The sequence below is a fragment of the Erithacus rubecula genome (assembly GCF_903797595.1).
Source record: "Erithacus rubecula genome assembly, contig: scaffold_161_arrow_ctg1, whole genome shotgun sequence".
NCBI lineage: Eukaryota > Metazoa > Chordata > Aves > Passeriformes > Muscicapidae > Erithacus > Erithacus rubecula.
Genome location: NW_027636144.1, coordinates 127,169 through 151,016, shown reverse-complemented (window position 1 = coordinate 151,016; position 23,848 = coordinate 127,169).

Sequence of the window (23,848 nt, the reverse complement as noted above, 5' to 3'; positions counted from 1 at the left end):
AGTCTTTTCTTTTTTTTCCCAGCCCCCTGTGGCTGAAAATCTGGCAGGTCTTCTGCAGTAGAAGCACCTGGCTGCCTCTCAGGATGCCTGGGTGAGAAGTGCCTGCAGGGAGAGTTGTGGGGACAGGACCCCTCTCATATCCCAGTGGGCACCAGAGGTAACATTCTGAATTTTGTCTTTTAGGATTGGAGGTTGTGGGGACACTGGTGTCCTGATCCCCTCTAGTGGTATGAGGAGATGATAATCCCTTGAAGAGCACCCTGACCCCTTTGAGCCTGGGGCCGTTTCTCCTGAATAATCAATACATAATTTCAGCAAAGCTGGGACGTCTCTGACTGCAGCACAACCTCTGGAGGAGATGTTCCACAAGGAAGACAAAAGAAAGGAATTGTTTCTTTCCTGTCCCTCATCCCTTCCCCTTTTCATGATTTTCTTGTCATGCCTTAGCAAAACCAACACAAAAGCATCTGCAATGAGGTGTTGCCGAGGGTCAGCTCCTAAACAGGGCCAAAGGAAGGTTTTCTGCCAGGGCAAAAATGAGAAATATGGGATTTGGTCAGATACTTTAGAACATGACAATTTCTGACCATTGGAAATCCAGAGGCTACAAAAACAGAGCGTGCACATGAAGTGGTCCATTATCCTCCCTCTTCCCACTGCTCATTTCTCGCATCCCAGAGGATCACATCTTTCCCGAGGAGCAGATTATGGGAAACAGACCTGCAGGGAGTGGTGGAGGCTTAATCCCAGAGAGAGGAAGAGAGTGAAATTGGGAAAAGAATTCCGGTTGTTTTATTGATCATGATGACCGCAAATAGTTATGTACTCTGTGTGCAATATCCAGTTGATGAGGCATGTTCCTCATTTTCACCACCAAATCACAGTACTTTGGAAATTCTTCCTGGATTAGAACAAACCACATGCCAATAATTGACCCACTTTTGTTCCTAAATCAGAAATCATTAAGCTTCTAGCAAGATGTGTTTCCCTGCAGTAGAGAAGGCAGTTTGATTCCTTTGGTTTTGAGTTTCTCCTGAGTTCATGACTCCAGATGAACGGGAAGGGTCCCGCAGCACAGAAGCGGCCACAGTGAGCAGGATCAGAGCCCCCAGTGCCCATGAGGTGCAGGCCATGCACAGCTGCCCCAGCCCAGCAGCAGCTGCTGTTTCCCCGCTCTGGGGCAGCCTGAGGGGCACGGCTCTGCTGTGCAGGGCGGCTCCTGCAGGACACAGCGCTCGCAGCCGCTCTGTGTCCCGCAGCTTCGGCACCTGCGCCGGCCCTGCACGGCTGCCAGGCCTGTGCCCCACTGCTCCCTGGCTGTGCCTGCTGTGCCCCACTGCTGCACCTTGCCATGCTCACTGCCCTGCTGCTCAGGAGCTGCTCCAGGGCTGCTCTGCTGCTCTTCCAGCACAGTTCCTCTGCTCCCCACCACTGTGCCACCCCTGCTGCGCTCCTGCTCCAGCGCTGCTCATCTCTCGCTGCTCCTCTGCTCCTTATCCACTCCTGCCCTGCTCCCCTCTTGTTCCACGGCTGCTGCTCTTGCTCTGCTGCTGCTGCCAAACCTGTGCCAGCCCTGCACGGCTGCCAGGCCTGTGCCACGATTTTCCACCCATGTGCCACTGCTGCTCCATTGAATCACAGAACCACAGAATCACAGAATTTAGGTTGTAAAAGACCTTTGAGATCATTCTGTCCAACCGATGACCTAACAGCACCTTGTCACCAGGCCATGGCACTGAGTGCTACATCCACTCTTTCCTTAAACACCTCCAGGGACAGTGACTCCACCACCTCCCTGGGCCGCCCCTTCCAATGCCCAATCACCCATTCTGTGAATAAATTCCTTCTAATGTCCAGGCTAAGCCTTCCTGTGTTTCGCTTAAGGCTGTGTCCTCTTGTCCTGTCTGTTCCCTGGGAGAAGAGACCAATGCCCACCTGGCTGCAGCCTTCTGCCATGAAGTTGTAGAGAGCAAGAAGGTCCCTCCTGAGCATCCTCTTGTCCAGGATAAACAACCCCAGCTCCCTCAGCAACTGCTCATGGGATTTGTGTTCCACACCTTCTCCCCTGCTGTTCCACAGCTGCTGCAACCCCTCCAGTGGTGCTGCTGTCACTGCAGTGCTGCTCATCTGTGACACTGCAGGGACTCCTGGAACCATGGGGACATTATGGCTCTGAGGGGACACATGGAACCCTGGGTCCAGGACTCTTTGTGAAAACTCTCAAGGCCAGAGATTTTAACTGCTGGGAATGGAGCCCCTTCACAGCAGTGGTTCCAGTGACCCCACATGTCCCCATTTGAGTCCCCACACCCTGCAGCCCCACAGTCAGACCAGGTTTCCTCACTGCTTCAACCCCAGGTTTCCCATGGCAGAGTCTCACATGTCTCATTCCACTAATTCAAGGTGCAGTAACACAGGAACAGCTCCAGCTGCTGCATCTGAGCAGTACTCTGAACAAGGGACCCTGGGCTCATGTCATTTGTCTTGCCATTTCCCCTTTTTATTCACATTTCCTGCCCTTTTCCTCTCAAGTTTCCCACCACTTTTCCTCTCATGCTTCCCACCCTTCTGTCCCCTCACATTTCCCATCATTTTGGTCTCGTGTTTTCTGCCTTTTTTCACCCTCACATTTCGCACCCATTTTTCCTGCCCATTTCCTGTCTTTTTCCACTCAAGTTTCCTTCCCTTTCTTCCCTCACATTTCCTGCCCTTTTCTCCCCTCACGTTTCTGCCATTTTTCCCTGTCACATTTCTTGTCCTTCCATGCCATCACATTTGCCATAATTTTTTCTCTCACATTTTCCACCTTTTCTCCACTTGTTTTGCACACTTTCTTCCTCTCATTTCCCGTTGTTTTCACTCAAGTTTACTGTCCTTTGTTGCCATCCATTTCCCAACCTTTTCTTCTCTCAGGTTTAGTGCCCCTTTCCTCCCTTCATGTTTGCTGCATTTTTCTCCCCTCATATTCCCCAGTGTCTGATCCCATCACATTTCCTGCCCTTTTGTCCCCTCATGTTTCCCATTTTTTACCTCATGCTTTCCGCCCTTTTCCCCCTCATGTTTCATGCCCTTTTCTCCTCATAGTTCCCACTGTTTTCCCCCCTCCCACTCCTGTCCTTTTGTCCCCTCATGTCTCCCTCCCACAGTTTCTCTTTTCCTCTCGAGCTGTCCACTCCTGCTGGGTGTCTCCATGTCCATCCCTCTCGCTGTCATCACAGGCCTTGGTCTCCTTTGTCATCCATAAGGTTTGGCAGATCAGGGATCTCACTTTGTTTCATTGCTGCTTTTAGTAAATTGTTCTTAGCTCAACCTGTGACCTTTCATTTCTTTGCTTGCAGTTCTCTTCTCCATCCCTTGGCAGAGAGGAGGGAGATTGGGAGAAGGGAGCAGCGCGTGGTTTGGAATGTTTCAGTGGGAGCATCATACTGGGGATAACTGGGGTGTCACAAAGGGCTCCCTGTGACCCAGCCACCTGCCCCTAGCAACAGCTCCCAGGCTGTGCTGAGCTGGAACCAGCCCCAGGCTGCAGTGTCCTGCCGGACAGCAACGGGACAGGACGGGAGCACGCAGCTGGCGACGAGCCCGCGAGCACAGCTCACCTCTTGTCCCTGCAGAAGGGAGATAGATATTTCACCCAACCTTCCCCCTTGCCGATATTTATACATTTTCTCCATTACGTAAAATGGAGAAGAGACCTCCAAGACAGCCCAGGGTGGCCTGGGAGGAGGTGGTGGCTCCTCAGGAGAGCAGCTCTGCAGCGGAGCCCCCCGAGTTGGCCATGCTGCAGCCACTGCAGCCCAGTGAGTGAGGGGCCCTGTGGGACTGGGCAGGGCTGGGTCCCCACACTGGGATCTGGTTTCCCTGGCACACGGGCAGTGGGGATTGCAGGGGTGGGAGTGATGCCAGAATGCCAGGGCTGCTCAGGGTGGGACACCAGCCCTGGCACAGAGGGGCTGCAGCTCCTGCTCCTTCCTCTGCTCTGTCCTGTCACAGCACCCACTGCAGCTCTCCTTTCTCTCCCCCTCCAGATGCCAGCTGGGTACCTGTTTATGCACAGGAAGCCATGGACTTCATCCATGCCTTTGCCAGCAGCCCCGACCAGGTACCCACGGCTCGCTGGGTGGTGGCTGTGCCTGGACAGGGGTGCTGGCTCTGCTGAGCAGCTGCACACAGGGCACTGCACCCCAGGGCTCTGGTCCTGCTGGCTGGGTGTCCTCACTTCATACTGCCCCTTTGTCTCTGTCCCCCAGCTCAAGGACAAGGACCTGAAGCTGAAGTTCCTTGACAGCATCTGCATCCTGTGCAGAGCAGCCAAGGACAGTGGTTTCTCCCAGGGTCTGGATATTTTCTGCAGCAGATACAAGCTGGGAGAGATGATCGAGGTGAGGAGGCATGCAGCACTCTGGGGAAGGGGGCAAGGACCCCCAGCAGCCTGTGAGGGCTCCACTTGGGCAGAGCAAAGCTATGGTGGCTGTGGGTGCTGGCAGCTGCCAGGTTCCAGCCCAGCTGTGCTCTGCAGGTGCTGCTGAAATTGGAGCCCAAGTACAAGATCTGCACCCAGGTGCGGCGGCTCGCCATGCTCGCCCTCGCTGGACTGAGGTACTGGCCCAAGGGCCCGCAGACCCCTGCCCAGTGCTGTGTGCCCACCTGCCCATCCCTGCTGGCAGCCCTGCCCAGTGCTGCAGGAGACCTTGAGGCACTGCTCCCAGCACCAGTGTCCAACTGGGCCCCTCTCTCTTTGCAGCACCATCGGAACAGTGCTGGAGAGCAGAAAACTTTTACGGGTCTGCTTTAGCAGAATCTTTTTCCTTCGTCCAAATGGGGAAATGCAGAGCCTGGAAGCATCCCTCTATGCTCAGGTAAATGCTGGGTGAAGTGGAGGAGTTTGCAGTCCCTCTGGGCTGCTCCTGGCCACCCCATGCTGCCTTAGGACCAAAGCTCCAGGGCAGGCCATGGTCTCAGCTTCCCTTTCCTACCCTCATTCCGTCATCCCTTGCCAGGCTCCAGCCACATCCAGGAATGCTGGCTGCTCTGCCCCCAGCACAAAACCTGCTCCTGTGTCCCTCCCCTCACACTGGGAGTTCAGACCAGTCTTCTGGTGGTGGGAGGGACAGCAGAATCACAGCCACTGCTCTCTGTCACCCTTGCAGACCCTGCATGCTATGGACACCATGCTGGAGGAGATGGTGCTCAGCTCTCCTGCCTATAAAACCAGAGAGATGCTGCAGGACATCTTGGAGGTCAGGCCTGTGCAGAGAGTGGGGGGGTCAGAGGCTGTTCCTCTCTCTGCAGGGGAAGGAGCCCAGGGTTGTGTCCAGTCTTTTCCTGGCTCTTGTCCTAGCCAGAACCAGGACATCCCCCAGGGAATAAGGAAGACTGGAGGGACAGAGCAAGTGTGTCTCAGGAGCAGGGCCAAGCTGCTGCTGCTGCTGGAGTGGGAGTCTGCTTGTGGGGCTCACCTGCAGCTGCTCTCTTCCCAGGTTCTGCTGGACTACTTGTTCTTTGACACAGTGGCAGTGCAGGAGAGGGTCATGGGCAGGGTTAGACTGCTGAGCCATTTGCTGGCCAACACTTCCTCTCTGCAGGTAAGGGCCTGCTACCCTCCAGCCAGGCCATCCCTGTGCCCTGGTAGAGCCTCAAATGCCTCCAGGAAGAGCTGCCCACCCTCAGCTCCTCTTCTGCCTGCCTCCGCCAGGCTGGTCAAAATGAGAACAGCCGTGCTGCCAGGAGACAGATCCAGATCCCAGCCCTTGGGAAGCTGCTGGGCCATCTGTTTTTCAAGTTGTTCAGGACAGAAGAAACCAGCTTGATGGCACTGGACAGTCTCTGCTCCCTCATGATATTCCTCTCTGTGCAGAAATGTAAGAGAAGCTGTGGTGGGCTGCATCCCCATGTGGCCACATCCCCAGATACACCTGCTTGTCTTTCTGGGCCTTGCAGCGGCCCCTTGTTGTGCTTGGTGCAGGTGCCACCATGTCCCCAGTGGTGCTGTCCCCTCTCTTTAGGTGCCACACTGCCACAGGGTCATGCCCAGCCCCCAGCGTACTGGGAATCTGAGATCACCTCCTTGCTGAATATGCCCACCACCAGGAGAGTTCAGGTAAGGAGCCTTTCCCCTTGCTGGGCTTCTCACCTGTGGCATCAGCAGGGGATTTGTGTGTGCAAGGGGGCACAGACCCAGTGGGGCTGTCCCTGATGAGAGGGTTCCCCCTGTCCCTGAGCAGGGAACTGTGGTGTCCAGGCAGCAGCAGCAGCAGCAGCAGCTCCCCAGCCCTGCTGGCCACCAGCGAGCCCTGGGTCTCTGCAGGGGCTGCACCCCATGCCTGAGAGCCCAGCCCTCCTCCCTGCCCCGGGGCCATCCTCATCCTCCCCTGCACAGGGACCGTGGGCACTGCTGCCAGCTTTCCTGTGGCCACTGCCGCCAGCACTGCCCAGCACCTCTGGCCGGGGCTGCTGGCACTGCCCAGCCAAGCAGCACCTCGGGGCACTGGCTGGCACTGGCCTCTGATCCCTTCCTTCCTGCCACAGGCCTTTGGGAGATACCTCAGGCCTGCTGAGAGGACAGGCGTCGTCCTTGCAGCCATCGAGATCTTGGGACGCTCCAGCCTCCTAGACAAGAATGCTGCAGTGGAGTTTCTGGAGGTGGCCATGGAATCCCCTGAGCTGTGGCTGATGGATGTAAGTGGCCTGTGTGGATTGCCCTGCCCTTGAGCCCTGTCTGGTTCCTGCCTCCTTCCCTCCCAAAGCCAGGTGTGTGAGGCTGCTGAAGCCAACTTGAGGCAGCAGAGAGGGTGTTAGGGTCCTGCTCAGACACCCAAATAATGTCAGGATCTGGTCATTAAAAGATGCCTCAACCAGAGTTAAGGTGCAAAAAAGCCCATATGTCAAGGATTAAATAAGGATATGTCAATGGATTAAATAAAAGAATGAATGGGATGTAGAGAGAAAGAGGGGGAAAGAGAGACAAACACAGATTGCAAACACAGATTGTCACCAGCACAAAGGTCCCTGTGGTGTCACACTGGCCCTACTGACCTTCTCAGTTGCAGGGATCCCCCCAAGTGTTCTCAATGTGCCACTTTCATCTGTCTGGGTCCTGGGTAGCCACAAGGCATCTGTGCTGTTGACACAACTTGGGCTGGCCTTCTGTAAGCAGTTCCTTCCTTCTCCCAAAAATCCCAAAGGATTTTTTGTCCAGACAGGTAACCCAAACCTGCCTCACCAGGTATGGGGTCTTGGCTGTGGTTGTTGTCTGTGCTTTTCCCTCAGTCTGCACAGTGGCATTTTGTCCTGTGTGCTAATTCCAGACCTCTGCTCAGGCCTGGAATTATCGCCTTCCTTTTGGCAATCTGCACCCTGTGTGGTGGCTTATCTTATGTGAACTTCCTTCTTTGGCAGTGCTTTGAGATGAGCTAACTGTGTCCTTTAAGTCGTGACAGAGGGATGGGCAGGGCAGCCCAAGACACAGCTGCACTGCAGTGGCAGCACCAGCCTCACCTGTGTTCCCTGCAGGTGCCAAAGATTGTGAGACACCTCTTTGAGTACTGTGATGAGAAAAACACAACCGCTCACAGCTTTCACTCACTGCTTGCCCTGATGGTGGATAAGTGGCCTGGGCAGGTCATTGCGACAGCTCTGGAGGTTGCCCCAATATTCAGGTACTGGCCCTGAGAGCCCAGAGGGCTTGTTCCCTGAGGGGAGAGGCACCTGAGATTCTCTGGCTGCAAGACCCAAGGAACACTGCAGGGCCCCAAAGGGAGCAGGGCCCTCCATCCTACCACGCTTGCCAGCCCAGGCCCACAGCAGCCAAAGCTGGCCAGGCAGCCCAGAGCCAGCTCGCTGCTCCCAGCCCCATGGGGAACACCCTGTCAGCTGTGCCCACCTGCCCGGGCAGGGTCCCTGGGCACCCAAGCCCTGCAGGGCTGGCCCAGGCTGTGCTGCAGTGGCCGGGGCAGCCCTGCTGACAGTGCTCTGCCTTGCAGTGACAAAGTCTGTCTGTGGAAGGTGATGTTCTCTGTGCACCAGACTCTGGAGAAGGTTTTGAAGGAGCTGAATATGCAACTGCAGGACTGGCATAACAACATCTTAAGTTGTCAGCAGTACACCTGCCTTGCTTTCTTGAGTGTGAGTCAGCAGGAACAGCCCATGTGTCCTTGCCCTCAGATGCTGCAGGGCAGCCAGATCTGTGCCAGGGGAGCCCTGCCAGATCTGCCTGGGCATTCTACTGCTTCCTTCCAGATGTTGGTCTCTGATGATGTACAAGAGGAGGAATTGGGTCCATTGTACAAAGTCTCGAGATTTCTGAGGTATTCAGGAATAGGAACGGTCCCTCTGGTGCTCAGGGCCCTGGTGACGCTGTCGGAGAGAGCCGAGACGGTGAGCAGGCTGCTGTCAGGGACAGATGGGGCACCTGGAGTCTGAGGTCTCAGGGAAGGTGCTGGTTTGGCCTGGGCTGTGAGTCAGGTGCTGGGGTGAGCGCTCCAAATGCCTTGCCTGCCATGGTGAGGCCTGGTGGCTGCCTGGAAATTGACCAGGCAATGAAATTCTCACAGAATGGAAACTGTCTTTCATACAGGCAAGAAGAATGAAGAGTCTCCTGCAAGATTTGCTGCGATTCCTGTGGCATGAGTCTTGGGAGATTTCAGTGATGGCCCTGGAAATCTTCCACAATGTGCTAGAGCAGTTGGAGAAGAGAGAGGCCAGCTCCACGGCCGTGATGATGGTGCATAGTCTCTTGCACCTCTTTGATGCGGTAAGGCTGATGTGGGAGCCTGAGCCCCACAGCGGGACCCTGGGCAATGCCAGCTGCCCTGCAGCCCAGCCCTGGGACAGCACTGGGAGCAGGTCCCGCTCCCCTGGGCTCTCCTGGGATGGGTTCTGGGCCTTGCAGCCCAGAGCTGCTGCTGCCCGCTCTGGGCTGGGACCCGCAGCATCGCCCCTCGCCTCAGCCAGCTCAGCTCAGCCCCTGCTGGCCGCGGGCAGGGAGCTGCTGTGTGCGAAGCTCAGCTTTCCTCCTTCCACCAGGAGGAAGAGTGTGTACGGGAGCGCTCCATCTGCCTCTTCAGAGACCTGCTGGGCAAAACAGTGTGGAGGGACAAGAAGGCCATGAAGAGAAATGCCTGGGAGGCCCTGGTCCGGCTCATCCTTCACATGAGTGACCAGGCCCCCAGTGTGGCCAAGGTACCGATGTCCAGGCTGGGCAGTGACCCAGAGAGGGGCTGCTGACACTCCCAGGGGATCCCGGGCATTGGGGTGAGGGCTGCTGGCAGCAGGCAACGTTCCCCTTGGGCAGCCCCTGGGAAACAGAGCCCACAGGGCCGGACAGGCTGGAACAGCCATTTCCAACCCCTGCCCTGCCTGCCCCAGCAGGGCTCAGCAGCAGCCCGGCACAACCAAGGCCTGGACACGTGTGTCACCCTGGGCTTCTCAGCTGTCCCCACCGGTGTCCCTGCAGGGCTTCGCACCTCAATCCCTGCTCTCCCTGGCTATCCCCAAGAGACACCCAGGACACTTTTGCAAGGGCAGGTCCCAGCTTCCTAAGGGCACGGTCACGCCTGGAACAAAGCCCAGGTCTCCTTCCACAGGCCCTGGTGCCACCTCCCAGCCTCTGTCCTGCAGGCCTCCAGGGAAGCCATCCTGGCTATAGCAGAGCTCCTGAAGTGGAAAGAGCTAAAGCACCTGGTGCAGACAGAGCAGACATGGAGGATGGGCGAGTGCTTGGTGAGGACGAGCCCCAGGCTGGGCGAGGACTGCCCACCACACCATGCTGGGGCTGTGAGCTCTGCAGCTGGGCCTGTCCTGGGCCCAAAGCCCGGAGCTGCACCCTTGCCCCTGTCTCAAGAACAGCAGCCTCCTCCAGGCTCATGTCCCTCCATGGCCCCAGCATGAGGGAGGGCTCTGGGGCACAGGGTGCTGGCAGGAGGGGCTGCTCTGGCCAGCCGGGAGCCTCTTAGAAATGCCCACACCCCTGTGCTCTCTCCAGCTGGCCAAGGACAGCAGCAGGGCTGAATGGTTCGTGTGGGACAGCCAGCTCTACCTGATGAGCCCTCAGGCCCCCATGCGAGAGGCGGCCCTCAGGTTCATTGGTGAGTCCCAGTCCCCAGGGTCCCTCTTGGGGCAGCCTGGCCCCGTCCCCCCCAGCCCTGGGGCTGCCACGGGCAGGGCTTGGCCTCCCTGTGCCCGCTGTGAGTGGCTTTGGTGGCCGCCTTGCCCAGTGCCACCCCTGGGCTGCTGAGGGGCTCAGGCAGGGCCAGGGGCCACGCTGCTGGATGTACCCTGGGGAGCAGGGGCTGATGGAGCTCTGTGCCCAGGGCTGGCTGCGCGGCACCTGAGAGAGCAGAGTGAGGACACCCTGGCTGATGTCATCTGGAGTGAGTGGGGAGCCAGGGCCTGGGGGAGCCGAGGGGTCTCTGCACATACAGGGGCTCATCTGGGCTCTCTTTGTGTTGCAGAACTTGAAATACTGCAAGCAAGAGAGAAGGATGCCTCCATCCGTTGCCTGGCAGCTCAGACCAGCTTGATCCTAAAGTTTGTAAAAGAGCAGCGAAGATCAAGATTCTCCCTGCGCACGCTGTGCTGCTGGCGCCACTGAGCAGAGAGGGACCTTCACATAAGGCTTGTCAGGGACACAAACTCAAACACCTGCTGAATCGTGAGGTGTGAAAGGATGTCCTGGCTTTCTAAGCTCCTTCTCAACGTGCAGCCCAGCATTCCCGTGACTGCTGACTCCACCATTGCCCTGACAGTAGGGGCCCATTCCCCACAGCCCCTGAGCATGGTGTGAGGTGGTCTAGAATAACCCTGGGGTCATGGCCAGTCCCCTCCTGGCTCCTGCTCCGAGGCTGAGCTGCCCACCCTCAGCCCTTCTGCTCTCCTGCCGGCCTCCCCCAGGCTGGTCCCAATAAGGACAGAGGTGCTGCCTGTGGAGAGATCCAGATCCCAGTCCTGGGGAAGCCACTGGGCCATCTTTTCAAGTCATTCAGGACAGAATGACTGCTTGATGGATGGCCTCTGCACCCACTTCATCTGTCAGCAGGAAGGTAAGAGAAGCTGTGGTGGGCTGCATCCCTGCTCACAGCCACGTCCCCAGTGCTCCTCCTCCTGGGCCTTGTGATGGCCCCTGGTGTGCAGACACGGGGGCTCACATGGGTTCTGCTTCTTCCACAGAATTTGAAAGATTGCAGGCCAGAGAGAAGGATCGTGGGTGCTCAGACCTGGGTGTCTAAAATCCTAAGAGAGAAGTCAGTGTGGCTGGATCCAAGCCCTGCCACAGACCCTTCTGAACCATATTTAATTCTAGAACCTGAATTACTTTATATATATAATTTATACTGGTAAACAAAATGTATAAATTACATTGATTATAAATATATATAATTACATATAATTATATGAGTAAATAATATATTATCTCATGTATATTAATTATATATATTGTGAATATATACTATACATATTAGTTAGAGATATCTTTGGTTTTGAAATAAAATAAAGAATCTATTTAAACTTTGTTATGGAAAAGTTGATGACCGCACCACAAGTAGCTCTATACACAAGTATAGTGCAACATTTTTGAAGCAATATAGAAACACTTAAGGTAAAGGTAGCAGAGCAACTTGAGGAAGAACAGTGAGAATTTCAGGTGAGAAATGTAAGGAGGAAAGGGTGGAAAATGTGAGGGGACAAAATGGTGGGGAAACATGAGGGGGAAAAGCAGTGGAAAATGTGAGAGGACAAAAGTCCAGAAAACAACAGGAGGGAAAAAGGGTGGGAAACAACAGCAGGTAATAAGGGCAAGAAACTTGGGGAGAAAAATGGTGGGAAATGGAAGACAAAAAAGGACAGGAAACTTGAAGGAAAAGGATGGGAAATGAGAGAAAGAAAGAAAGAAAAAGAAAGAAAAAGAAAGAAAGAAGGAAGGAAGGAAGGAAGGAAAGAAAGAAAGAAGAAAGAAGAAAGAAAGAAAGAAGAAAGAAAGAAAGAAAGAAAGAAAGAAAGAAAGAAAGAAAGAAAGAAAGAAAGAAAGAAAGAAAGAAAGAAAGAAAGAAAGAAGAAAGAAGAAAGAAAGAAAGAAAGAAAGAAAGAAAGAAAGAAAGAAAGAAAGAAAGAAAGAAAGAAAGAAAGAAAGAAAGAAAGAAAGAAAGAAAGAAAGAAAGAAAGAAAGAAAGAAAGAAAGAAAGAAAGAAAGAAAGAAAAAGAAAGAAAGAAAGAAAGAAAGAAAGAAAGAAAGAAAGAAAGAAAGAAAGAAAGAAAGAAAGAAAGAAAGAAAGAAAGAAAGGGTGGGAAACATCAGGGAAAAAAATGATGGCAAATGTAATGGGACAGAAGGGCAGGAAACATGAGAGGACAACATGACAAGAAATGTGAGGGGGGAAAGGGGGAGATAGTGTGAAGGGAGAAAAGAGCAGGAAACTTGAGGGGGAAAAGGACAGGAAACATCAGGAGAAAAAGAGAGGAAACGTGAGGAGGAAAAGTGGGTGCAAAAGATAAGGAAAAAAAACCCAGGAAAGATGAGGCCAAAAATAACAGGAAATGTGAGGGGACAGATGGGAGGGAAATCTGAGAGGAAAAATGGTGGGAAACTTGAGGGGAAAAGGTCAGAAAATGTGAATAAAAAAGGGGAAATGGAGAGACAAATTACATGAGCCCAGGGTCCTTTGTTCAGGGTCCTGCTGGGATGCAGCAGCTTGAGCAGTTCCTGTGTTACTGCACCTTGAATAAATGGCTTTCTGGAATGAGACATCTGAGACTCTGCCATGGGAAACCTGGGGTTGAAGCAGTGAGGAAACCTGGTCTGACTGTGCAGCTGTGGGGTGTGGGGACTCAAACGGGACATGTGGGGTCACTGGAACCACTGCTGTGAAGGGGCTCCATTCCCAGCAGTTAAAATCTCTTGCCTTGGGAGTTTTCACAGAGTCTCGGGAGTTGTATGAAGCAGAGTGACAGAGTTCCCTGGCAGGTACAAGAGAGATCTTTACTGCAAAAACCAGGCCTTTTAAAGCACTTAGGCCATTATCAGTTGCATTCCATTTAAGCACAACAAATGTAATTCAACCAACCACCATACACCACGATGTAAACACATAATGGTTACATAACTTGTTTTCTTCCACTAATTCAGCTGAGTCACTTTCTCATAGTCCTTTACTACTTAGCCAAAGTAACAGGCCTGAACCATGATTTTACAAGAGTGTCAAGGCCCTTATTTTGTAAGGCTTTTCCTACAGGTAACACTGTGTCACAAAGGACCCTGCACCATACTGGCACTGGTGTGATCATAATTTTGACCAGAAATGAGAAGAGATTAGCAAGAGACTGAGTTGTGGAGAAGGGGGCCAGGGTGCTGGTGACAGCGTGCACGGCCGGTCACAACAGACACCACTGCAGGGGATCAGCCAGAGTAGCTCCCCACCCCTCGATGGTGAAACACTAATCTTAGAAAATTAGGATTTTAGTTACCTTGCTGAAAATAATTAAAAGTTAGAAGTTAGAAGGGAGCAGTTATCTGAAACTTAAAAAAATGATTGTCATTTTGTTTGCTCAGCTGTGCTTGCAATGGGAAAAGATGAAATAGATCCAAAGAACACAAACAATTGCAATCTTATTCAAAGAAACTTATTCAAAGTAATGAAACAGGGAAATTGGAGTGCTCTCAGAAGTCATTTGTATTGATTGTCATTGATAGAAAAGGTCGAGAGTTTAGGGCAAGGAAGATTTGCCTTACTTCCTCTTTTTTAAGACCTCTTCCCACAAAAACGACCCAAAACTTAATTCAAGAAGGCAACCACGCATGCTCGATATCCATTCAAACTAATTACCATGGAAGCGGGGAATGGGAGGTGCTGGTATTATGAATATGTAATCATTCGAAGCTTTGTCAATAAATAGACCCTGTGATCACCTGTGATTTTGTAGTGCATATTAGGGGGTTACCCCACGCTCCTGCCCAGGACTGAATAAACATGCACTTTCTAACTTTAAACTGTTAGAGAGTCTTTTGTCCGTCACAGTTGAGTATCGGTATTAGACCAATATTCATATTTTGGTAAATCACTTTCTTCCTGCATCATGCATTCACTGGCAGCTCCAGTGACCTGACATGTCCCCAGTTTAGTCCCCACACCCCCCACTCACACGGTCAGACCATGTTTCCTCATCAGTTCCACCCCAGGTTTCCCATGGCAGATGTCTGATTTCACAAAGCCTTTAATTTATGGTGTAATGACACAGAAACAGCTTGAGCTGGTGCATCTGAGCAAAGTGTCCCTTGGGCTCGTCATTTTTACCACCCTTTCTGATGTTTTGCACCTTTTCTTCTGCAACCCTTTTCTCCCCTCTATTTCCCACCACTTTTTCTCTTACGGTTCTCACCCTTCTGTCCCCTCATGTTTTTCACCTTTTCTCCCCTTCTATTGCACACTCATTTTCCCTCTCATTTCCATCCATCTTCCCTCCATTTTCCTGCTGATTTTTCCCTTCAGGTTTTCTGCCCTTTTCCCCCCTCTTGTTTCCCCTGACATTTCCTATCCTTTTCCCCCTGACATTTCCTTTCCTTTTGCCCCCTCTTGTTTCCCATTTTTAACCTAACATATCCCACCATTTAGTCCTCTCCTATTTACCAGCTTTTCCCCCTCACATTTCCAGCCCACAAGTCTTTCTTTTCCTCCCAAATCTTCTGCTCCTGAGTCTCTGTGTCCATGCATCTCACTGGCATCGCAGACCTTGGTGTCCTTTGCTATCCATCATGTCTGGCAATTCAGGGCTCTTGCTGTGTCTCTCAGTGTCCATCCACCTCACTGCCATCACTGGGGTTCTGTCCTTTGTCAGCAAAGTTTGGCAGTTCAGAGCCTCTGGTCTCTCTGGGCTCCAACCCAGAGCTCAACCTGCCTCTCAACCTGCATCTCATCTGCCTCTGGAAGTGCAGCTGCAAACCCAGAGGTGTTCCTCAACGACAGAGCTCTGGGAGTCGAGCTGTGTGGGGACACACACAGTGTTCTGCATTTCTGCTGCTACCTCTCTGCCATAACATTTTGGAAAACTGTTTGGAGGTAAGAAGCTTCTTGTGTTGCAGTTTCAGAGACAGGCATGCAACTGAAAGCACTGAAGTTCATGCAACAACAGTCAACTTTTATTGAGTACTGTGCTCCTTATACAGTTTTGAAAGTCCACACGGTCAGTCCTGATTCACTGAATTAGTTGCCTTCTGGCTAACTGGCCAATAGCTGCCCAAACTGCCTGCATCTGCTGTCCAATGGCCCAGACTAGTCAAGTTATATAATTAAGATAGTTATATAATTAGTTATATTTCAGTTATAAAATTATCATTAGGATTATTTAAAACTGTGAAGCCTCCGGACCAGCTGTTAGTCATTACATTCCTGCAGTTTCTCTTGCCTTCTCTCATCCTTCTTTGGTTTAACTGAGTTTCTTATTTCTTTCTCTAGGCAGTCCTTCCTGCATTTCATCTAATATTTTAAAAATCCAGACTTTTCATTCGCTACAACCAACATGAAAAAATTGTGTCAATCAAAGCCTGACAGTCAATGAGGTGGAAAACAATGCGAAAACCTAAAGAAATAGTTATTGATGGTCAAGTGTCATTCTCAATGGAGTTCATCAAAATTTCATTGCACTAATTGACAGTTTGGGGAACATGTAAAATTTCACAGCGGCTGAAGTCTGTTTTGCATCAGGCAGCTCCACAGGCAATTTCACTTTCCTCAGGGGCTGCCATTGCCCTGTGCTCACTGGATCTTGAAAGAACAGGCTGCCCTACAGGAGAAGAAACCTGGCTCTTCCTGGGGATAGACTCAGCAAGGGGGTCTGTCGGAAAGGGGCAACCCACCGCAGGACAATTCTTGGTGAACTCTAGATATAAAGAGTGGAAAACTGTCTGTGACTCAGGTTTTGGCCTTGAAGCTGCTGCTGTGCGTCTCAGTTTCAAGAAAAATTTCAGGAGAAAATGCCTTGCAATGGCTGTTTTCTCTAAGGAGAAAGGGCTTCAATAATTCCATTTTTTCTTCTGCCAAAGAGAGAAATGGATACCAGGGAATTAAAATGAAAAAAACTCCTGGTTATTTGAAAAAAAAAAAACAACAAGAAAACCCCAGTTGACTAAATGCTAAGTATTGAAATTGTAGAACCTAACCTCCCCCCAAATCCTGCATCAGCCTTCTCTTGGCCGTGGGCACTTTCCCCTTGGTGCAGTTCCCGTCACAGCCAGCAGGGGCGCTGGTGGCTCAGGGCCAGGCATGGCTGGTGCAATGATTCCCCCCGACTGCAGGGGGCACTGTGGCGCTGGTCCGGCCATCTTTGTCCACTTTAATGATGGTGGGCACAGCTGGTGGATGGAGAAGATATGGAAAAGGGATGGGAAAGGATGAGAAGGGATGGAGAAGGGATGGGAAAGGATGAGAAGGGATGGAGAAGGCACTTCCTTTACAAATTCACTGGAGCACCCAGTCCTGGTGCCTCCTCTTGACAGCGAAAGGGGCTGTAACAGGAAACCTCAGAAGCAGCAGGCTGGAATAACAGGGTGTGCTCCCCCAGGACAGCAAGAAGGAGGCAGCAGAAACTCTGCAGCTGCAGCTGGACAGTGAGACCTCTCAGCAGGCAGGAACAAAGCAGCTACAGTGCAGAAAAAATCCCTGCAGCAGCAGTAGAGGCATAGTGGGGGCTAGGCAGCAGCAGCCCAGCTCCCAAACACAGCTAGGAAAGGGCTTCTCGAGATTTCTCACTGGCGCTGTCAGGAACCTGGGTCCAGGCTATGAGGAGGGGAGCAGCCCCCAGAGAGAAACAGGGTGTTCCTGAGTCCTGCTGTGCATACACTGGCTCTGGGCTTTCCGACAGCAGAGCAGCAAAATAAGCCAAGCTGGCAAGCTGAGTCACAGTGCCAAAGCAGCAAAACCCAAAAAGAACCAGGCAAAACTCACAGGAACAGCAGGATCCCTGGTCAGAGATACCGGCTGCGGATGTCCAGTCAAACAACCCAAGCCGAAAAGGGAGAGGGCTGCCTCCCACCCCAACTCTGGCTCCCTCTGGAAACCCCAGCTTGGCTCCCATTCATCATGATAGCCCCACAGCCAGGGAGGATGGGGAGTGGGCAGGGACAGCCACCACCCCTGGGCACAAACCAAAACAAAGCAAAACAAAACCCCAAAAATGGTGATAATAAGCCATCCCCATGACACCACAGTTTGCAGGGAGCTGCAGTGTGGCACGGCCCTGGCTGAGCCTGGGAGTGCTCACTTTGGAGAAGGTGTTGGTCCTGGCTGGCACAGGGAGCTGCAGCGTGTGGGGAATTAATCCCTTCTGGCCTCCTGCCCCAGAGGTCCCCCAGGCACCAGCCCTGCCTCACACTCTTGATGCCATTGTCACTTAACTGTATTGGGTTGATGTGGCCAGAAATGCGTATTCTATCACCATCTGTCAAAACCGGGTGGGGTAGTGATTCCTTATCTCTATGGCACATACCATCTGCTAATGAGCCATCTTTAAGACAAGATGGGGCAATTATCTTTATCTTTTCCACAACCCATCCTCCCTCCAGGAAGATACCATCTGCTGCTGGGCCATTGAGTCCCAGTGCATGACTGATAAAATTACATCATCCCACTGGGAGATGCTCCAGACAGGGGGAGGAGCCAAGCCTTTCCTACCTAGATAAAATCTGAGATTTTGGACAACAAGTTACTTTCTTTCCACTGGATTCCAGAACAGACATTTCCATATAATCTCTGGACCTTCAGAAAAAAAACTGTATCTTCTACAAGACCACTGCTTCAACTGAACCACATCTGCCACTGCAGGAGGATGCAGCCACCATTTAATGGGACTGCTACCAACACCCTGAAACAAGATGCCAGGTTGTATTCTGACTCTGTCAGTGTTTTGGGGATTTTTCTTTGTAATACTGTATTTCTATTTTAATTTTCCTAGTAAAGAACTGTTGTTCCTAATTCCCATATCTATGCCTGAGAGTCCCTTAATTTCAAAATTATAATAATTTGGAGGCAGAGTGTTTATATTCTCCATTTCAAAGAGAAGCTTTGGCATATTTTGTCAGATACCTGTCCTTCAAACCAGGACACCTGCACACGTAAGGACTCGGGTGAGGGGGGAGGTGTTACACACTAAATGTGTGGCAGGGAAGGAGAGAGAAGTGGGGCTGGACTGGGCATAGGGACAGGATGGATGACAGGACTATGAGTATGGCTTTCTTGTGGCATCTCCTCAGCCACTGAGAGTGCAGGAACTCTGACCAGTCATGGAACCAAGGGGTCATTATGACACTGCAGGGCCTCATGGAACCAAGGAGATCAGTGTCTCCACTGATTTACTCCATTTGATCATAAATCTGACAGGAATAAGATTAATGTGTCTTTAAAAACTGGCTGTGTGAATCTCCTTGTGGATAAAGCCAGATACTTTTCCAGAGCAAATGACAAGGTAACACTAATTTTAGAAAGCTTTACTAATTGACATGGACTGCTGCTCAGCCAAGGTTGTGCTAAACTCCTGAACTTTGGGAAGAAAAACAAAGACTTACTAGGGTTATGAGTGTTAACTTCTCTGCCCAGGGCAGACAAAGGTAATTTTGATTACCGTGTATCATATGTTGTAGAGTGGGTTACAAACCAAGGGGGGACATGTTTATAGGTGGATACAGAAGTCTGTACCTTCCAAATATCTCAGGAGAAGGGAGGAGGGTGTGATGTGGCTGTGAAATGAAGTCTACTTGCTTACAGTATTGAGGGAGAGCCCCCAGCCCCCCAGACATATTCCTTTGTTCATTAATAAAGTCACTTTTACAGGACTCCTCTGTCTCCTTTGTGGACACTGACCCCCTGGTCACTGGTCCCCATATGGCTCCCTGAGGGCCACCAACTCTGAGGATTTCCCAGTTTGGAAATGATCCCTTTCCCAGCACTCTCTGGGGACTGCCTGCCAGACACTTCCCACCCACAGCACAGACCCTTTGTCCAGACTCTCACACATCACTTTCTCCAGGAGGAGGATGTGGGAAACTCTATCACAAGCTTTGAGACACCCAGGTGGACGATGTCCACTGCTCACCCCACCCAGCTGAGCTGGGGACTGTCCTAGAAGGTGATCAGGTTTGTCGAGTCCCATTTGCCCTTGGTGAATCAGTGCTGGCTCTTCCCACTCTCCTGCATCATCCTGATATTTCCCAAGAGGATAGAACCTTCCCAGGGACTCAAGTAATGCTGATGGGCCTGCAATATCTCCTCTGGGATGTGTGATGGGTCCTTCCAAGGCCAAACATAAGGAAGAGAAGTAGCCAGAGGAGCTGTTGACACCCCATCCCTGGGAGTGTTCAAGGCCAGGCTAGATGGGTCTTGGAGCAACCTGGACTAGTGGAAAGTGTCCCTGCTCATGGCAGGTGATGGAATGAGATTATCTTTAATCTTCCCAACCCAAACCGTTCTATCATTCTATTCTGAGAACTGCCTTCTCCTCCTCCTGACACTCCCCTGCATCTCATCATCTTCAAGAGGATCATGGAGAGAAGACCAAAACCAAAGTTCAGCAAGAAGGAGGATGTGCATTGGGGGACAGGCTGTCTGCACATCTGGAGAGCAGAACAACGAGGGGGACTTGGTGTATGGCTTCAGAGAAGACAGGAAACAAGGGATGGAGTGGCACAGAGGTGATATGGACACGTGGACATGCTCTGTTGAAAACAGTGAAGCTAATAAGGCAGAGGAGTGATCCAGATAGTAACCAGAAACTGAACTTGGCTCCATGAATTCAAAAATTCTAATTACTTTCCAAACCCATATCTATGCTAATAATTAAAGTCAATTCAACTCCACCTAAATATTGAAGGAAATTATCTGTAACATTACCTTTGCTCGTCCTGAATAGAAAACAATATAAATAATGCTTCAGTGGGGAGGGAGATGAGAGAAGAAACTATCATAACTTCTGGGGTTGCTCTATGGGATGTGTTAGTTTTTGTCCAATTAATCAAACCACAAAGTTAAATTTAGCAGTGATTTATTAATAATAGCAATTGTGTATAAATGAATACAATCAAAACATATGAGTTACATAAATTTGAATAATTACAAAATTTAGCAGCAATTCAAGTATAATAGGGTTCAGTTGAATAAAGCATAAGCAAAACCGACCGGGGGTACAGGCAGGGCCATTCCTCTCACACCGTACCAAATCAGCCAAGCTAAACTCTCACTTACATACTGTTTACTAATGCATATTAACACAGAATTTTCTAGAATGCTCCTCCTCATTTCCATTCCTAAAATCTACGTCACTCTGTTGTGTTGTGCATGTGTCACCAGTGGCTGGGGTCTCTCCTCCTTTCGGGGGTGTTGTTTCCAATGAAGGCTCTGGGTCTTCCTCAGTGTTCACTGTGTGACCTCGCAGGTGGCACAGGAGCACTGAGCTTAGAGTTATATAATAAATAGATGTCCCCGAAACAGGCCTTAGTCCAGTGTCCAGTGGTTTGGAATCATGCCAATTTGGCTCAATTCAAGGTCGAAAACCTATTTCTAGACACTTTTTCTTACACCTGTACCCTTCCCATCCTGCCTCCCACCTAATATCTGGAGGATGTTTTTTTTCTGCTTTGTTTAACCGTTTCCTTTATCTTTTTCTTGCTTTATAGCAATTAAATACAATTTTTGATTAATTATAATGGAACAATTTTGGCAATATTGTTACAATTTAATTAGCACGAATCACATATGTAACACATGGAACCACCCACTGGGATACCTCAGGGTCTCCTGGCTGCCAGCAATCCTTGTGACACTGCAGCAACCAAGGGGACATTGTGACACTGTGCACTTCATGGAACTGAGGGGATGCTGTGAGACTCTGGTGCCTAAAGATGCTCAGGGGCCATTGTGACACTGTGCCCTGTGGGAACAGGGGGACACAGTGACCCTGTGGGGTCTCATGGAATCCAGAGGCCTCTGGGACCCAGCGAGGCCACTTGGAACCAAGGATCCATTGGGACACCTCAGGGCCTTGGGCTGCCCAGGGATCCTCGGGACATTGTGGGGCCTCAGGAAGCCAAAGGGAACCTGGGACACTCTAGGCCCTCAGGAAACCAAGTGGTGTCAAAAACACTGTGCCAGCTCCTGGTTCTCAGTCTCTTCTGAGCCTTGTGCCCATCTACAAAGAGGCAAAACTGGGCAGCCTGACCCTGTTGATGCAGAGTATTCCCGTCTCCTTTGGGAGGACATTCCTGCCACCTGTGGTGCTGTGTGTTCTCTCTGCTCCCTGGGGGAATTGCATCCTACAGAGACACCGACCCCTCTGGTAGCTGACACCACAGTGCCTCCTCTGGGGTGGCAGCAGAGACATCTTTTGCTCCATCATGTTGCTCCAAGCAGGCCTGGAATGTTTCCAGGGATGGGGCATCAACCACCTCTCTGGGAAACCTGTGCCAGTGTTTCACCACCCTCAGCAGGAGAAATATCTTCCTTTTGTCCAGTCTGAACTAATCCTGTTCTAATTGAAAACCATTTCCCCTTCTCCAGTTCCAACAGGCCCTACTAAAACACTTCTGCTCACATTTCCTGTGAGGTGCCTTGAAGTCCTGCAAGGCCACATTGGGGTGTCCCCATGGCCTTTTCTGCTCCAGGCTGAACAGCCCCAACTCTCCCAGCCTGTCTCTGTCCCAGAGGTGCTCCAACACTTGGAGCATCTCAGCCTCCTCTGGAGCTGCTCCATGAAGTCTCCATCTTTCCACAGCTGAGGACTGTGTGGTACATTTCTCACACAGAAGTGCCAGTCAGTCAGGATGGGAAATCCCTCACTGCTGAAATGCTGGTAGCAGCTGCAGGGACAGATCTGCACAGCTCAGACACAGCCCCAGGGAGGCAGGGACATTCCCGTGGTGTCCCTGAAGCTGCAAGGCCAATCTGGCCACAATGGGAGCTTCTGTGCCCGTCCAGCTTGTTCTCCCTGGGCTGTTGGCACATGGCCAGTGGCTGTCCAGTGCCATCCCCCTGAGTGGCACTGATCTCCAGGGAAACCTGGACCTGTCCTCAGCCAAAGTTCTGCCATCAGGACCCTGTGGACACTTCCTCAATTCCATTCCAAGAGCAGACCAGCACACCAATGACATCAGAGCACTTTCCATCTGCTCAAGAATCCCCCATGGGGACACTCTGCTCCCTCATCCCTGGGGCACTGCACAGGAAAATCTTCCTGGGCCCTGCAGCTCCTTGGACAAGTTCCAGGAATGCAGTCACCTGAAATGTTTGCCCAACTGCCCACAACACATCTTTGCTGGATCTGCAGTGTCCCTGTGGATAGAGAGAAGCAAAAGCCTTCATTAATGTTGTGGAATGTCAAACATAAATTGAAGCCATGGACAGCTCTGAGGAACCACTTCTCAGGGGATTTTCACTTCTTGGACACCCCTAATGCTGAATGTCCTCCTGGTCCCAGGCCCTGGGTAAACAGGGCTCATCAGAGATGCAGGCAGGGCACCAACATCCCTCCCCCTGACTGGCACCTCTGTTTGTCCAGCTTGATCCCAGTGGCTGCCTGGGGACAAACACCAGCTCCCCCACAGCCCTGGGCATGGGCACATCCTGCTCTGGGCCATTGCTGGCCTGGGCCCAGGGCCAGGGCATGGCAGAGACACTGAGTGGGGACAAGGGCCCTGGGGAGCTGTGGGCAAGTCCCAGAGAGGGACAGGGCTGGAATGGGAGCCTTGTTTGGGATGGGGTCCCTGGCACCCCCATGTGTGGCAGCTGGGCAGAGCAGGACCCAGGGGCTCTGGGATGGCTCAGTGGCTGCAGGTGTGACAGGGTGAGGGGCTGGGAAGGAGATATTCCTGTCTGGAATCTGCTCTGGGGATGGAGACTGGACTAGTTTGGTGCCTGCAGGGTTGATAAATGGGGTGCTGTGGATGTGGGAAGTGCCACACCTGAGTAATTCCCCAAGCCTCAGCCTCACCTTCAGGTGATCACAATCCCCCAGCAGTCTGGGGGCTGCTGGAAGATGGATTGTGTTGGAGCAGGGATTCACCTGTCTCCAGCTCCCTGCCCAAGCCCTTGGCCCCTGCAGGTTCCTGGGCCCTTGCAGGGGCAGCTGCCCCATGCAGGAAGCTGAAGGGATGATGGGTGAGGGGGCTGGATGCCTGTTACAGGTGGGACAGACTCTGTGCAGGGCTGGGCTTGGGGCCAGGGCTGGGGGCTGTGCCAAGCCAGGCTTTGGCCTGGGGGCTCCCAGGGAGGGCACAGGGAGGAGTCCTGGAAGGGATAAATGTTCTCCTCACCTGGCACAGCCTCAGCCAGCACTGCCAGTGCTAGAGGAGGATGAAGGTGGCTGTGCTCAGCATGGCCCTGCTCTTCTCACTCCTGCTGTGCCCCCTGGCACAGGCCAAGGAGGGGCCCCAATGTCATGGTGTCCCCACATCCCATCCTTTGTAGCTTCCCATCCTTGGTGTCTTCTGAAATCTCCCTGGGATCTCCTCTTTGTCCTACCCAGAGTCCATGAATGCCCTCCCACTGATCATTCCCAATTGCTTTCCCTTTTTTCCCCTCAGTCCCTTGCTTTTCTCCCTGGCCACTGCAGTGCTGTCTCCTGGCATCATTCCTGGATTCACCTGGCACTCACAGACCCTGTCCCAGTCTTGTCTTCTCCTCCTCTGTCCCACTTCTTCTGCCCACTCCAACCCCCTCTGTTTCACTCCCATGTCCCTACACTGCAATTCCTTTCTCCCCTGCATCCCACACAGGGCCCCTTCCACATCCCCAGCCCAGTCCCTTGGCCTCCCCAGTTCACTCCAGTTCAGTGTTTTGTGTCCCTCCTGCCTCACCACAACCCTTTGGAGGTCCTGAAT